Source organism: Ochotona princeps, chromosome 26 (assembly GCF_030435755.1).
Source record: "Ochotona princeps isolate mOchPri1 chromosome 26, mOchPri1.hap1, whole genome shotgun sequence".
NCBI lineage: Eukaryota > Metazoa > Chordata > Mammalia > Lagomorpha > Ochotonidae > Ochotona > Ochotona princeps.
This window is the reverse complement of record NC_080857.1, coordinates 28,140,451-28,155,526: the sequence shown is the minus strand read 5'-3', so window position 1 is coordinate 28,155,526 and position 15,076 is coordinate 28,140,451. Positions and strand designations below refer to the sequence as shown.

At 45.8% G+C, this 15,076-nt stretch overlaps 1 long non-coding RNA gene across 1 annotated transcript in view; it reads left to right on the top strand.

The window, feature by feature from the left end:
- Window positions 1-14,768, top strand: part of LOC131478042 (uncharacterized) — a 28,473-nt gene extending 13,705 nt beyond the window's left edge. The window contains exons 2-3 of the long non-coding RNA XR_009244276.1: window positions 5,716-5,874; window positions 14,651-14,768. This is a non-coding gene — a long non-coding RNA (uncharacterized LOC131478042). The remainder of the gene's footprint in view (window positions 1-5,715; window positions 5,875-14,650) is intronic.
- The last annotated feature ends 308 nt before the right edge of the window (window positions 14,769-15,076 follow it).

Below are 15,076 nucleotides of genomic sequence, written 5' to 3'. Positions count from 1 at the left end.
AAGATCTGTGGCTGGGAGCAAAGCTCGCCAGCAAGCTAGGGTGATGTACCAGCTGGGATACAGGCTCCACTGGTGAGCATGGAGCAAGAATGGGGGCAGCAAACTGGGCCAGATATGGCTGCAGTATCCCTCAGCATGGGTATGTACTGGTCTGGGTTGTGCCAGACTAGGCTAGTGTCCATCATCCACTGGTGCTCACAAGAAGAGCCAAAGTGGCTGTCGGCAGGCTGGGCTAGGTCTCAACACCTGCTGAACCACATGAGAGCTGAGTATGGGGGTGGGTGAGGCAGGGATGGGCTGTAGTACCCAAAAGCAAAAGCCGGAGTGGGTGTGGACCAATCTAGGAAGGCCACTGTCCTGGCCAGGACAGGAGGTGGGCCAAGTCAGGCTGGGTTAAGAACTCACTAGTGTAGTTTCAGCAGTGATGTGCTTGGAAGTTCTCCATGCCCAGCCGTGCCTCGTCTGGGTGGTCAGAGCAGCACTGGAACTGATGGCGATGACTTTTAAGTGTGTGGGCTGGTGGGACCCAGGGAGCACATGACACCCAGTGCAGTTTCCAGTGGAGCACACTGTGAGTGTGCAGATGACTCTGTCTTGTGGAGTTGCGGGCTGGTCCATCAGAGTGGAGGAGTCAACACCCGTAGCTTCTTCATGGAGGTTGTGCTCCTTTGACTCCCTCTGTTTTAGGAAGCAACACGGGCCAACTCTGCGCATCTGCAGTGAAGCCTCTGCAGGGCTCCTGAGTCTGCTCTTCACCAATTAGAGCACATTTTATTCCTGCCACAGCCAGAGCTGTTGGCATTCTTTTGGGCAGTTTCTAAGTTGCTAGTATGGGGTTGAGAGGCAAATTCAACATTTCAGATTCTTTCTCAGCAGTGAAAAACAGTGCTTCTGCTACTGTGTTTCAGTACACATGAGGCAACCTACAATTGCAATATATTTTTTAAAGCTTTTAAAAATAGAAGTGTGCTTAATAGAAACTCTTTGAACTTACCCTTCCGTGAGATAATCTTGACTTTTTCCTCCCAAGTATTTGCTGTTGTGCTTAAACCCTCCTTTTTGTCAAGGCAAAGCCATCAGCATCCTCTAAGCTCCAAGTTGCAACCTGGCACACACCTGGTAAGGAGCCACAGCCCTTCCCAACTCCCTGCTTCCTCTGGTTATTGGTGCCTCCTCCATCAGAGTTTCACCTGCCACCAAATCTCTGCAGAGGCGGGGCAGAGCGCTGAGTGTGTGAGACAGCAACCTCAGGGCAAATGTCAGGAGGACTGAGAGGGGAAAGGCCCGCCTGTAACCACAGGGACACTCAGTGCACTTTAGGCTCGGGGTCTCTTGGGAACATGTGACTAACGGTTTTCTCCAGCCTACAAGCTGGTTTGCTTAAAGAAATAATCCTTATTCCCTTAACTTCCCATTTGGAAAAACTTTGGATATGGCAAGTGCACCAGGATTACTGTCAGAAAGCTCTAGAATGATTGGTCCAGAATTGTCAGGAATCACTGAGACATCTACTTAGACTTTTTTTTTTTTTTTTTTTGTCACAGCATAGGAAACCAGGGATCAAGATTCTGACAGCATAGGAAACCAGGGATCAAGATTCTGTAGTAAAACCAGATTTGAACTTGTCCATTTTCAGAAAGCCCCTGCCTGATGTGTTTAGGAAGGAGGCTGCACACAGCAGACCCAGTGTGTCTGAGCAGATGCCAGGATTTGTTTGTGAAAGGACAGGTGATGTGGTGGTCACGCCCCTCCCCCTCATCTATCAAGCCTGCTCCTCACCCTCCTGCACCCAGCCTCTTGTGGCCTCTGCCAGGCTACCATGCTCTGTGTTCCACGGCTGCCGCTCCCTGGAACTCTGAATAGATCCCAGAGGGGAGTCACCATTTCTAGAGAAACAGCAAAGACATGTGGCGAGTGAAGGCAGGGGAGAAAGGGAGACAAGGCTGGTACTCAGTGTTTTCCAGACAGCACCCTAACTGCTTTGTCTTCCTTACGCTGCTCAGTCCCCTCATGGTGACCCTGTGGGGTGAGCTGTGTCGTCCACACCTTCCAGGTGGGGAAACTGAGATGCAGAGAGGTCACTGACGTGGCCCCACTCACGCGACGAGCAAGTGTGAGCCCACATCCATGTGACCCCGGGGCCCGTGCTCATTGGTGCTCTGTTCCACTGAGGCTTTGAGTGTGGGGCTGGGCATATGGTGTGCAGACACAGGGGCCAAAGAAGCTGTGCCCAAATGTGCTAACTGTGTGGGAGTGGCTGTCCCCACTGCTGCCACCTGCGTCATCTGTGCTGTTGGTTCTTTTTTTTTTTTATAGTCTATTTTATTGTGTTGTTGACAATCTTTACATAGTTAATTACAGTTAAAGAAAGAAAAAGAAAAGAAAAAAAAAAGGTTCAGGGGGATAGGGAAGTGGGTAATACTATTATGTCCACATTGTTTCCATCTTGTATCTGAGGTAAAGGGGGATATTGAGGGGGAAGCCCCACCCGGTTTCCCGCCCACCCCGAGTCCCGGATGTGGGGCATGCTCTGAGATATGTGCTCGAGTGGTGTTAATAGTTCTCCGGTTATGAATCGCTGCCAGTTTCGCTCGATGAGGTCGTCCACTGATTGATATGGTCCATCATAAAGTCTCCGTTTGCCCCATATATCGCTGCCAACATATAGCTGAGATGAATGATTGATCTGCTCTGTCTTCTGTCTTTTCTTGATTAGAGTTCTGAGTCCAGCAGTTCGATTAGGGAGATCTCCAAAGAAACTTTGAGGTATTCCCAGTCTAGTTTCTTGTATGCTCTAGCAAGCACAGGGCCCGGCACAGTCCATCACCACGATCAGCTGGTGGTTGCAATTGCTGGGTTGGTTCTGTTTTCAGTCCCGAGTTGCACTGGAACCAATGGGTGTTGCAGTCCAGTCTGGTTCTGCCCAGCACGTACTCGGTCCTCACACAAACCAGTGGGAGCTGCAGCCTAGTCGGGGCGACCCACAATAACCCCCACCAGGCCGGCCCCCTACCCTGGTTTGCCAGTATGTGTAGCAGAAGACCAGTCTGTCCCCCATCCCATTTGGCTCTTGTACGTGTCAATGGGTATTAAAGCTTAGTTCTATCTAACCAACTCAACCATCCAGCCCTCACGGGTGTTGTTGAGTGCCTCTCTATCTAGCCATCCCAGCCCCCGTCCCAGTCTTCATGCCCTCCCTCGGGAATAGTGACCCAAGAAGGGGGAACCCACTTTTTCCCTCCCAGGTCTCTCTGTCCCGGTTTATGCACTCTTTAGGTGGTTCTGTGATTTGACTTGACAGAATTAGTCCCCAGTGCCAGCTTCTGCGGCTATGCCCAAACATCCCTCACCCACTCTAATTTATGCTTGCACCAGCAGGAATAATCAGCCCAGCCTGGCTTTTCCCTGATCTAGTCCACATGGAGCGCACAGGTGTTGTAGCCTTGCATAGTCTAATCTGTCTCTATCCCAGCCCACACTCTCCATTGGGAGTAGCTGTCCAGCGAGGGAACCAGCCCCTTAATCCCCCCGCCAGTTCTGCCCCTCCCTTCCTTCCTGGATCTCATGTGTGCTGGTTGGGTGCTGCATTCATATCCAGTACAGGCAACCACGCCCTGGCATTCCATAATGTGTACTGGTTTTGTCGCGACCAAACCCGGCTCATCCCACACTCTGATCTGGTGATCGGATTTGCCAGTGGGTGATACGGACTGATTCAGCCTGGTCTGCTCCTGACCCATGCTGAATGTGTGCCAGTGGGAAACTTTCCATGGCCTATTCTGGACTGTTTCCTATCATGCTTCTTGCGCTTACCTGCAGGGACTGTGTCCTGCCAGAGGAGTTGCCCAGGCTCCTCCATCAGATCTCCTCCCAAAGGCAGGTTTTGCGCATGCCAGGGGGTCCTTGAGCCAACCCAACTCAGTTCACCTCCTGCCCTAGCAGGAACAGTGGCTTTTCCTGGCTGGCTTTCACCCCATTCTGGTTCTTGTTGTTGGATGTTTCAGCCCAGCCATGGCTCGTCCATACCCACATACAGCTCACGCATGGCTCAGTAGGGGGTTGAGACCCAGCCTAGTCAGTCCCACATCTACCCTCTGGTTCTCCATGCCACCAGATGGTGTTGGGGTCTGAACTGGCCTGGTGCATCCAATCCCAGCCCACACTAGTGCCTCAGGTGACTGCAACTGTTTCCTAGATAGAACACAGCCCCAATTCCAGCACATACACCCCTTGGTGGGAACCTCAACCTAGTTAGGGTGTCCCGTTACCTCCCCGATTGGGCTTGTTCCTAGCTGTAAATCATGCACCTGCCCGTGGTTGCTCTGGGGACCAGTAGGTGCAAGAGCCTAGCTCGATATGACCTGTGTTCCATGCTGGTTTCTAGTTTTGCTTGTAAACAAAGGTTTGTTCAGTCCTGCCCAGTACATTACGGTCCATTACCAAGTTACACATTTTGGAGCTACTATGCCCTGCTAGTCTGACCCCCAGATTTGGACGGCATGTTCACCAGCGAGAGCTATGACTCGCCAGGGGAGCTTCCCAAGTACCTCCACTTGATCCACTCCCAAACCCAGTTTACATACATGCCATTGGTTTTTAGGCCAGTGCCCGGTGTACTCTGGCCTCCCATTTGGCCTTGTATGAGCTGGTGAATGTTGCAGCCCGGCCCACCCCACAGCCTATTCAGGATGTGCATTTGGGTGCTGCTGCCTTGCCCAGTCCAGTCTATGGTGGATCCCTTTACCTGTGATTGATGGCAGGCTCCTTGGTCACACCTAGCTTAGTCCATAACCACCTAAAATTTAGGTTTACCAGTGGGGCCAAACTTTCTACAGGGTGTGGCCCACACATCCTGCACAGAGTCCACCCCAGTATAAGGTCCTAGAGTGCTAGTTAAAATTATGGACCTGCCTAATGTGACCAGTCTCCTGAACCAACATCATGTCAGGCAAAAAAATATCCTGCTAGACAATCCGGGGTTTATCTTTTGCATTATAGGTGTTCAAAGCTCAGCATTATTGAGTGATTAGAAGTTCTCCAAAAGAAGAGTTACTGGCGTTGGGAATCTTTAGGATTGACTCAGAACCCAGAAACAGTGGGGTCACCCTAGAGCTATCTAAGCAGCAATTCGGACATCCATTACCCCAGAGCTTCCCGGCTGGGCGGCCAGCAGGCAAAGCCTGGCACCACATGGTGCACTGGCTGCCCTGGATGAGGCCGAGGACTCGTTCACTGCCTTGCGGCAGTGTCTTTGGCGTGAGCCCCCAGCATTGGGTCCGACCCGGCAGAGGCACCCCCCACAGCCGCCACACTGTGAGGAGCGGCAGTTGCCCCCGAATCCCAAGGCCCGAACTGTGCTGTTGGTTCTTTCTGCTCGTTTTCCCACTTTATTCATTCTTCCATAGAAGAAGTTCATGTGATTATTCTTTCACAGTTTGCTGATGGATTGTCCATGGGGAGTGGAACTGGAGATGAGGATTGGTGGGAGAGGAGCTCATTGTTTCTAGCCATAAGTCTTTTCATCCTAATTAATTTATTTTTTATTAGGTTACTCATCTTGCTAAAAGTTCTCTAGAGACCAGCATGCAATGCCATACAGTGACTACTGTGATCATTCTTAGGAAAGAATGGCTTTGCTAAGCTAGTGAACTGCAATACCCATTCTTAGAAAACCACACAACCTACACCTCCTGCATCTGTCCTTTTTGTCTGAAGGCTCAGAATGCGTTTTACAAGGACACACAGGATGTGATCTTGACCTGTGATGCTGAGGAGAAGGCTGCTTTGATGTCCTTGGTGGTGTGGCTGGCAGAAATGAAGAGAGCTTGGCCCTCATGGAAACATGGAGGGTGTATTTGTATGTGCACCAGCAAGGTAACCCCTTTGACAATGATATATGTCCCATCCTGAGAGAAGACTTAATTTCTGAATGTGGGAGAAAAAAATAAAATGCAATGTTCCTTACTCTGCAATATAAAAATCAGCCAGCATTTATTTCTTTTTTTTTAAGTAATCTTGTATATTCGATTAGGGTATAAAGAGTCAAACGCTATAGGAAAGTGGGTAAGACCATTGCTATGCTTATGCAGGGTTTTCAAAAACTAACAAGAAAGTTAATTTAAACCTTGCATGATATATTTTTAAGTCATAATAAACTTGTGTCTCATTCCATTTGTATGAACTCTTTGAAGTATATGCATATGTAGATATTGATGAAAGTCAGAGTATATAATAAACAAAGAATAGTAAATGTTGTATGAAACTTCATTTTCACACCTGTTCTGTGATGCAATATTATCCACTCTATTTCTCATGAATGCTATTTCACCTGAATATCCCATAAGGGATAGTTTAAAAATAAATTACTAATCAGTGTTTATTTGAAAAGTGTATCAGGGAAAATTGTATAAGAAGTCACAAGATGGACTAAAGTGATTGTTTAAGTACCGATAGTTGATGTCCACAATCATTTCAACCAAAACAATTCTACAGCACATCACGATAGATTAAGTGTAAAGAAATGCCTTTATTATGCTTGTTCACATTCCTCTGAATATTCCCTGGAAACTGATACAAATCTGAATAAAATAGATATTTAAATCATTACAGCCAAATAGAGAACAGAGAAGGACATTAGCAAGGGAAAGGTGGTGGAATAGGATGAGGAAGGTTTAAACAGATGGAGAATCATTCATTAGTCATGGTGAGGCAGAGAGGGCACACTCTTAGGAAAGAAGAGAGGACAGGCTGATGGCAGAGGAACACCTGGAGACCCCATGGACATGGGGAAGCAGTGCAGACAGTGGAGCGGTGTTGCAATGACCAGATACCCCAGCAGCAGTTGGATGTTAGTGATGAGAGCTCCATCGATGCCCAGGAGTGTGATTTGGGGTGTGTGATTTTGTAGGTGCAGGCCACAGGCCATTGCCCAGAGTGTACACATAACCCAGTCCAGCTGATGACAGATTGTCATTGGGGTATGAAAGACACTTGGAGGAACAGTGGATTTACTTTGGAGTGCTCTTATCATGCCAGATTTACTATGCTAGTGACTATTACCTACTACATTGTTAGTGAGTAGTGTGAGCCAAAGCATAGCCAGGACACTTTTGAATAAAGGACTTTTCATCAGTACATTTAGAGGAAATCTATTCATTTAGAGCTGTATCACAAACAGCAAGACACAGTGAATGTGAGTGAACAGGTACTCACAATGTGTGAGAACACACACTTCATGCAAAGATGGTACAAAAACATAAATAGGTATGATGAAAGGATTCGTTTATTCTGTCATTCCATTATCTTAATCTCTGTAATTATAGCTGCCAATTTGAATAATATTTTCATTAATACATCCAGAGCATAATACTAAAATCCTCATTAAGATTGATGCATATATGTGTTTTTATATATCATCATCCTCTTCAGCTTCCAGGAAAATGTCAGGCCTAAGCCATACACAAAACTACAGCTGTGATAACACATGATTTTACATAATACAAACTAGAACATAACACTAGAAGCATCATGAAGGTTTTTATATTCATCCTCAGAAGCTACATCATCATCTTCGTCAACACCCAGGGAAATGCCACCTCCAAGGCCTACAGTAGCCATAGCTGTCCCAACGTGGATTTCTGTGAGTACATTATTATAGATGTGGGCCTTGTTTCTCTTTGTTTCTAGTTAGGTCTTTCCCTTTTTGCCTATTTTAAAGACAGTCAAGGACTCTTAATCCATAAGTCTCTTTTGTCAGGAGTAAAACAGTACTAAAATGACAAGAAGTGTTTTACTTGAAATCAGTCACTCAAGGAAATTTCTCTTCTTGTTGCAGAATAAAAGACATCATTTCTAAAAACATATTAATTTCAAATCAAGTGTTTCTAATGGAGAGCAAGTATCTTTATTTCAGAAACCAAGGAGAAGTTCTGTTTACTAAGGGAATCTGAGAGGAATGATGAAACAAATCACTTGGTGTTGGAGATGTGCCATAGAAGGTGAAGTTCCTGCCAGCATGCTGGCTCTCAGCCTGGGTGCAGGTTTGTGTCCTGGGAACTCCATGACTGATCAAGTGTCTTCACTCCCCAGTCCCTCTGTCTACCCACCTATCCTCCCTCTAGCTATTTCCCAGCCCTCCAGTCTGCTCATCACCCTTCTCCTTTTTCTCTTCATCTTTCTCCCTATCTCTCTTCTTCCTATCCAAGTCCCTCCACCCCTTTGTGTCTCTGAAATTCTGACTCCTTGAAATACCTAAATAAATCCTGAAATAAGCAACTCTCACTGCAGAGTGAGCTTGTCATCTTTGGTCATGTGAGAGAGCATAATGTTTACGGGAATACACCTGTTCCAAAGATTGCTTGCTCAATTATAGATTGAATTGAAACTCAAATTAGTGGTGGTAAGCAGGTATGGTGACAGAGAGCTATCAAATTTTGCTCCATACCTTGGCTCCCCATGTGGCCACCACAGCCAGCATTGGGCCAGGGAAATCCAGAACCCAGGAGCTTCCTTCACATCTCCCACATGGACACAATATCAGAAGTGTTCAGAACATTATCTGTTTTTTGCAGTTTGTTAACAAGGAGCTGGTCTTTGAAGGAGCTTACCTATATGGATGAGGCTATTGCATTACAAATAGTGCAGCCAGAGGTTTAACCCTTTGTAACACAACGCTGTGAATCTAAGACCGATTTTTAGTGTTGTGTTCAAGAGTGTCAAATTTCCTCATGTTGGAAAGAGACAATGGAGAAAATAAGCCAACACTCAATGTGATGATACTCAGATGCTAGGTCCCTACTGATAGCCTAAGTTATCAGAGTAGCAAAGTACAATGTTTGTGGAGGGACACTAGTATTCTTGAGAGGTCTTGGTAGTTCTGGCTTGTTTTCTATAACATCTGGATGGTTTTCTGTATGTTTTGATGAGGAAAATACTCTCAAGGAGTCTGATTTTATTTCCTATGTTAATAGCCTCTAAGGTTCACTGTGAGAATGGAAAGGGATCAAAGACAACAGCCAATGTATTCTCCTAAGGTTTCAAAGGAAGCCACAGATGCTACATGAGAGTAATGGTTTTGGCAAAGTCACGTAGCCCCTTGATGGCAAAGCCAAAGGTGAAATGGAGTCTCCAGACTCCTGGTGCAGTACTTTGTCCCAATCATGTACAGAGTTGCTCCCATAGTGTTCACTTCAGGCTGCAAATATCGACTGGAAAACATTCAGGGTTTTGTCCCTTACCTGTCACGGTAGGAAGAGCAAATATCAACTGCAGCCAAGGATAATAGGGAGATGATACCAGAGGATGCCTGGATAGCTAGTGCCAAAGGGCACATGTATCCAGTATGGAGGTCACTGGCCATTGTTGACTGGTCACTGGGCCTTGGGCACTGCTCACTGGACTCTTGTCTAATGCAGCAGGTTGAATAACAGGCAGTTCCATGGATGCTCCAAGATCATGCTTGGATGTAACAGTTTGGGTGGCAGAGTGATGTGACAAAGCAGGCAGTTCCAAGGCCTGTGAGAGCCTCCAGGGAGGGCCAGCTGTTCAAGGAGACGAGCAGAGTCAGTGGAGGGAGTGTTGGAGAGTCGTCATGGCATGTTCAACAGAGCTGAACAGTTGTAGTTCAGACCTCAATCAGCCAGTCGTTAGAGTAGGAAGAGTTTGGTAGTTTCTCTCACATCTTGTCACTAATGTAATGAATTAAGAGTTTCATGGGCATGTGTGCATTCTATTGAATAGCGCATCCTGTTATTTACACTTCACCTTTACTTGTCTTGGCAAGGATGATGTAGACTTCAGATGGAGCAGTTACAATTCTGCTAAAAACTTTTATTTGATCTGCATAGAGAATGCCTTGTGACCTTTCAAGACCCAACAAGGAAACTAATAGTTGTTTTTGTAGCTGGATTGAAGAGTAGAGTTGCATTTGTCGGGTGTCCCATGCAGGGAATAATGGGGTCTGGTGCTGTTCCCTTGCAGTTTCTCTCCACGTGTCCTAGCTGCTTTGGCTGGGATGCAGCAAGCTGTGTTTTGCGTCTTCCATTTGCTCTCTCTTCCATTTCTTGTAGTCATAGTTCCTGGGACAGGACTTGCACTGATGTTTTTTGTGTTTTGCCTTGTTTATTTCCTGTATCGTTGGATTTTGTTGTTTTTAATTGTTACATATAAAATTGGAAATGCTTTACTGATTCTATATATGGAAACACCAATGTGCATTTGGAGAATTCAGCAGTTATATTGAGTTGCACTAGCAACACTGTGAAGAGCTAAACTGTGTAACAACAGTATATCTTTAAACGCACAAACATCGTCTTCATGCCAACTTATTTTTTTAAAGCATTATGCACAGGTTTTGTTGCTATGCTTTTCAAAAATTACTCAGTAAATTAAATCATGTTCTTACTTGAGGGAGAGACTTAACCTTCCATCCACTGGCTCATTCCCTAATGCCAACATTGGCTTGGATCCCAACACTTGGAGGTAGGAATTCAATTTCAGTCTTACATGTGGCTTGCAGGTACCCAGGCAATCCTGCAATCACCTCTTCCTCCAGGGCCCACACAGGCAGGCCTCTAGGCAATGCCAATCAAAAGCCCAGCAACATTCTTCTCAGAAATAGAAACAAAGATGCCAAGGTTCATCTGGAAACACAAGAGATACCACAGATAGTGAGAGCTATCCTGAATCACAAAGATCAAGCTGAAGGAATCTCAATTCCAGACCTCCAACATACTACAGGATAGTGGCCATCAATACAATCTGGTTCTGGTTCTGGTACTGGTACTGGTACAGACACAGAAAAGAAGATGAATGGAACAGAGTAGAAACACTTGAATGGGGTCCACATGTGTACAACCAGCTAAACATTGAGAAGGCAAGTCAAGACAATCCAGGGATAAATCCCAGCATCTTCTGCAATTGCTCTAGGGGACAATTGGGTGGCAGCCTGCAGAGGCACTTCTCATGAGCTGCACCTGTCACCTTATATACCAAAATCAGCTCTAAATTGTCAATGACCTTAATCCACCACCAACTACCATCACACAATGAGAGGAAAGCATAGGAAGACTCTGCAAGATATATGCATAGGGAAAGACTATTAAGAAAAGAGACCAAAAGCAGAGGGAGTCAAAGCCAAAATAAACCAATGGGACTACATCAAGCTAAGACGCTGCTCTACAGCAAAGGAAGCCAACTGCCAAGAACAGATTCACATGGCAGTTCACATGATTTATGAAAGATATGCTCAGGCTCCCTAATGTCAGAGAGATAGAAATGAAAACCATAATGGGGTTCCACATTAACCCAGTGAGAGTGGCTGACATTTAGGAGTCAACTAACAACACCTGCTGGCATGGTTGTGGGAAGATGGTTGACATCCTTTGCTGAAGTGAGTGTGTTCTGGTAGACCAATGATTGAGATCCACAAGGAGAATGTTAGCAGAATTGAATATAGTCCTGCTGTATGACAGAGTTATCCCACTGCTGGGGATGTATCCAAAAATAAATGAGATCTGCACATGAGGAAGGGAGCTGTAACCCTCCCTATACAGCAGCACACTCTACAAGAGCAAAGACCTGGAAACAAACCAGATGCCCGTCCAAAGAGGAGTGCATCAAGAAAGGGTGGTACATCTACTGTTTGGAAAACTATTCAGCCATGAAACACAATGACATTCTACCATTTGCAAGCAACTGGTCCCAACTAGAGACCATTATCCTCAATGAAATCAGCCAATCCCTAAAGTACAAACATCCTGTCTTGTCTCTGATACAAGGCAACCTTTATGCAAAATAGGAGATCTTTAGGCCTTTCAATGCTGCTTTTGCCACTGATGTTCTTACACTCACAGGTGTTCCCTGCTGTCCACTACTGGAAGCAGGGATCTCCTTTAAGAAGCCATCACTACTATGAAACTGTGTCACATAATACAATGTAATTAATCAATTAAAAATAATAAAATAAATTTTAAAAAAGCCATCACTAGAGAGCAGGAAGCTCAGGAGACTGCCTGCCCCCTTTCCTCACCATTAGCTGTGACAGATTGCCCTGACCTGTTCTCTCTCTTCCCCTGGGCCATGCTGACTTGCTAGCATCCTGTTCCTCCGTGTGTAAGAGGTATTTAGGATTCATTTCCCTCTTTCAGACACGCTCATCCAGTGTGGCAGTTACCGGAACCTGCCCTCACCAGCCCCATAACATTGTCACTACAAGGTCTTGGCCTTCTAAAATCACTCAGCCTTGCATAGCCAGGTTTCTTGCCAGACATTTTGTGAGTGAGCCAGTGAATGGAAGAATCTTTGCATTTTCCCCTCTGTGTCTCTCCCTTTCTCTGTTGCACTGCCTTGTGTTCAAGTTGAAAACCAGTAAACACTTAATCAAGTGATATTTCTACATGATACAACTAGTGCACAAATCAGAGCTCCATTAATAATCAGAACGTGGGTGCACACAGTGGCATAGTTCACAAAACGTCCCAATCAGTTCAGTCTTTCTTATTCCTGCCTTCAATGGATTCATCATGAATCTTTGTGATTATTTGGCAGATGTACCAGTGGAGGGGAGATCTCTGTCTCTCCTTGTCTCTGTAGAGACTGCCTTTCAAATAAGAATAGGCAAATTAAAACAAATTAGCAAAATTATAGCTGCAGGACATTGAAACTGCCATGAATTCTGCACACGATTTACCCATATTATTTTATGTCATCTACCTCATCTGCAATTTTTTTCTTTTTTTTTTTTCTTTTCTATTAATTATCCTGCATTATGTGACAGCTTCATAGGCTCCGGGAATCCCCTCCACCCTTCCCCACTCCCCTCCCCCCTGGTGGATTCCTCCACCTTGATGCAGCATTACTGCTCAAACTGAATCAAGATTCTTTCCCCGCAAACGTACACCAAGCATAGAGTCCAGCCACTCATTGTCCAGATGGGTTGAACAGTCTCTTGGGGAGACCATCTCTGGTCCGAAGTTAGAACTGGCAGAACGTCATCCCAGTCAATTAAGAGTCCCAATATAACATCAACAGCAATTTGCAACATTATGGAATTGACATGGTTCCGAGCAACCAGTTTGCCAAAAAAAGAAAAAAAGAAGAAAAAAAAAAGCAAGTTCTTAACCATAACCTATGATTAGCTCATTGACATTTCAATTTTAGTCTATATACAGGACCGGCTGCTATATACCTTAAAATGGCTACAAGGTACCATTCAGCTGTTTCGTGTCTATTTCATTTTAGCATTTAGCCATTGGTTGTGTCAAAGCAGAATTTTGCTGATCTTGGCAGATCTTAGGACAATCCAGACTGGCCTGTAACTCCAACAAGACACCTGTCGACAACTAAGGTGCAGAACATTTTTTTTGGGGGGGGTGTGCAGGAAAATGCTGAACACCATGGTGAGGAGTGACCAATCCTTGTGTCCGACCCAGCGAGGCATGAGCCAATCCACGCCAGCTCCTCCCCGTCAGATTTCAAGATCTACGCTCCGTTGTCCGTCCATTCACTCTAGGTTTTTCTAGTTTGCATGATTGTCTGCCTGCCATGTACCTCATCTGCATTTAACTGTTTTCTACTTGATCCTATCACACTTAAAATGTCATATTTTAAGTATTTATTTGAAAGTGAGAGGGACAGAGAGTTGGAAAGTGAAAGAGGGAGGGAGGGAGAATGCATTAATGTGAGATAGTTTGCATGCTGTAGATGCACAGCTGGGAGTTTCTGCATCTCCCATGTGGGTACAGGGTCCCAGGGACTTGCCTGCAGAGTTTCCAGGCCATAAGATGAGACATGCATTCCGGGCCATAAGATGAGAAGTGGATCAGGAGGCCTGGTGCCATGTCCTAGCAGCTAAAGTCGTCACCTTGAATGCTCGGGGATCCCATATGGGCGCCAGTTCTAATCCTGGCAGATCCACTTCCCATCCCGTTCCCTGCTTGTGGCCTGGGAAAGCAGTCGAGGATGGCCCAAAGCTTTGGGACCCTGCACCCGACTAGGAGACCTGGAAGAGGTTCCTGGTTCCCGGCTTCAGGTCGGCAAAGCACCAGCCATTGGTGATCACTTGGGGAGTGAATCATTGGACAGAAGATCTTCCCCTCTCACTCTCCTCCTCTCTGTATATCTGACTATGTAATAAAATAAATAAATGGATCTCTAAAAAACAAGAAGTGGATCAGCTAGGCTACAAACTGAACCCATATGGTAGGCAGATGCTTACAAGCAGGGGAAGAAGTCATTGGGCCACTCTACGGGACCCCACATGCATAATTCAATATCACATCCTACTTGACACATTCACACATTGACTTGTCTTGGCTAAGGAGGAGAGAGACTTTCTGGTTGAGCCATTAAAATTCTACTGAAACCGTGCCGTTGATCTGACCAGGAAACACCCTGGAACATTTAAAGACTCAAAAAGGAAAGAAATCATTCTTTTTTGTTGTTGTTAACTAGAGTGAAGAGTTGAGTGAAGTGAGGGTACCTTCTAGGGAATGGTGTGGTCTGATGCTTTTTGTCTTGCAGTGTCTCTGCATGAGTGCTAACTTGCTTGGCCTGGGCTGTGCTGGGCTGGGCTGGGATTACTTCTGTTTGTCCCTTATCTCTGACCAGAATTTCTGAGAAAGGACTTGCTCTTGTGTTCTTGCACTCACAGGTGTTTACCTGGTGTCCACTGCTGGAAGCAGAAATTGGAAACCAACCCTGGAGAGCAAGAAGACCCTGAAGACTGCCAGCCTTCCTTCTCCTTGCCGTTAGTTGTGAGTGTTTTGTGCACTGTTTGTCCCCTGTGGTTCCCTAGGCCACGCAGATCTGCCTCCATCCCGTTCATTCCCATGTGAGAAGCATTTGAGCTACACTCTGCCTTCTCAAACAGGGTCATGCATTGTGGCTGTTACAGTGGTGAGTGAACACGTGAGACTCTGGGACCTGCGGGCTACTCTCTGTCTGCCACGCATGTGTGCAAGGAGTAAATAATTATAACACGCCAGTGGTGAATGTAGGGTATAGTTGGGTGGAGGGAATAGAAGAAAAGAGATTCCTGTGCATTTTTTCGTGGTTTCTGTAGAAAGTAATGTGACAT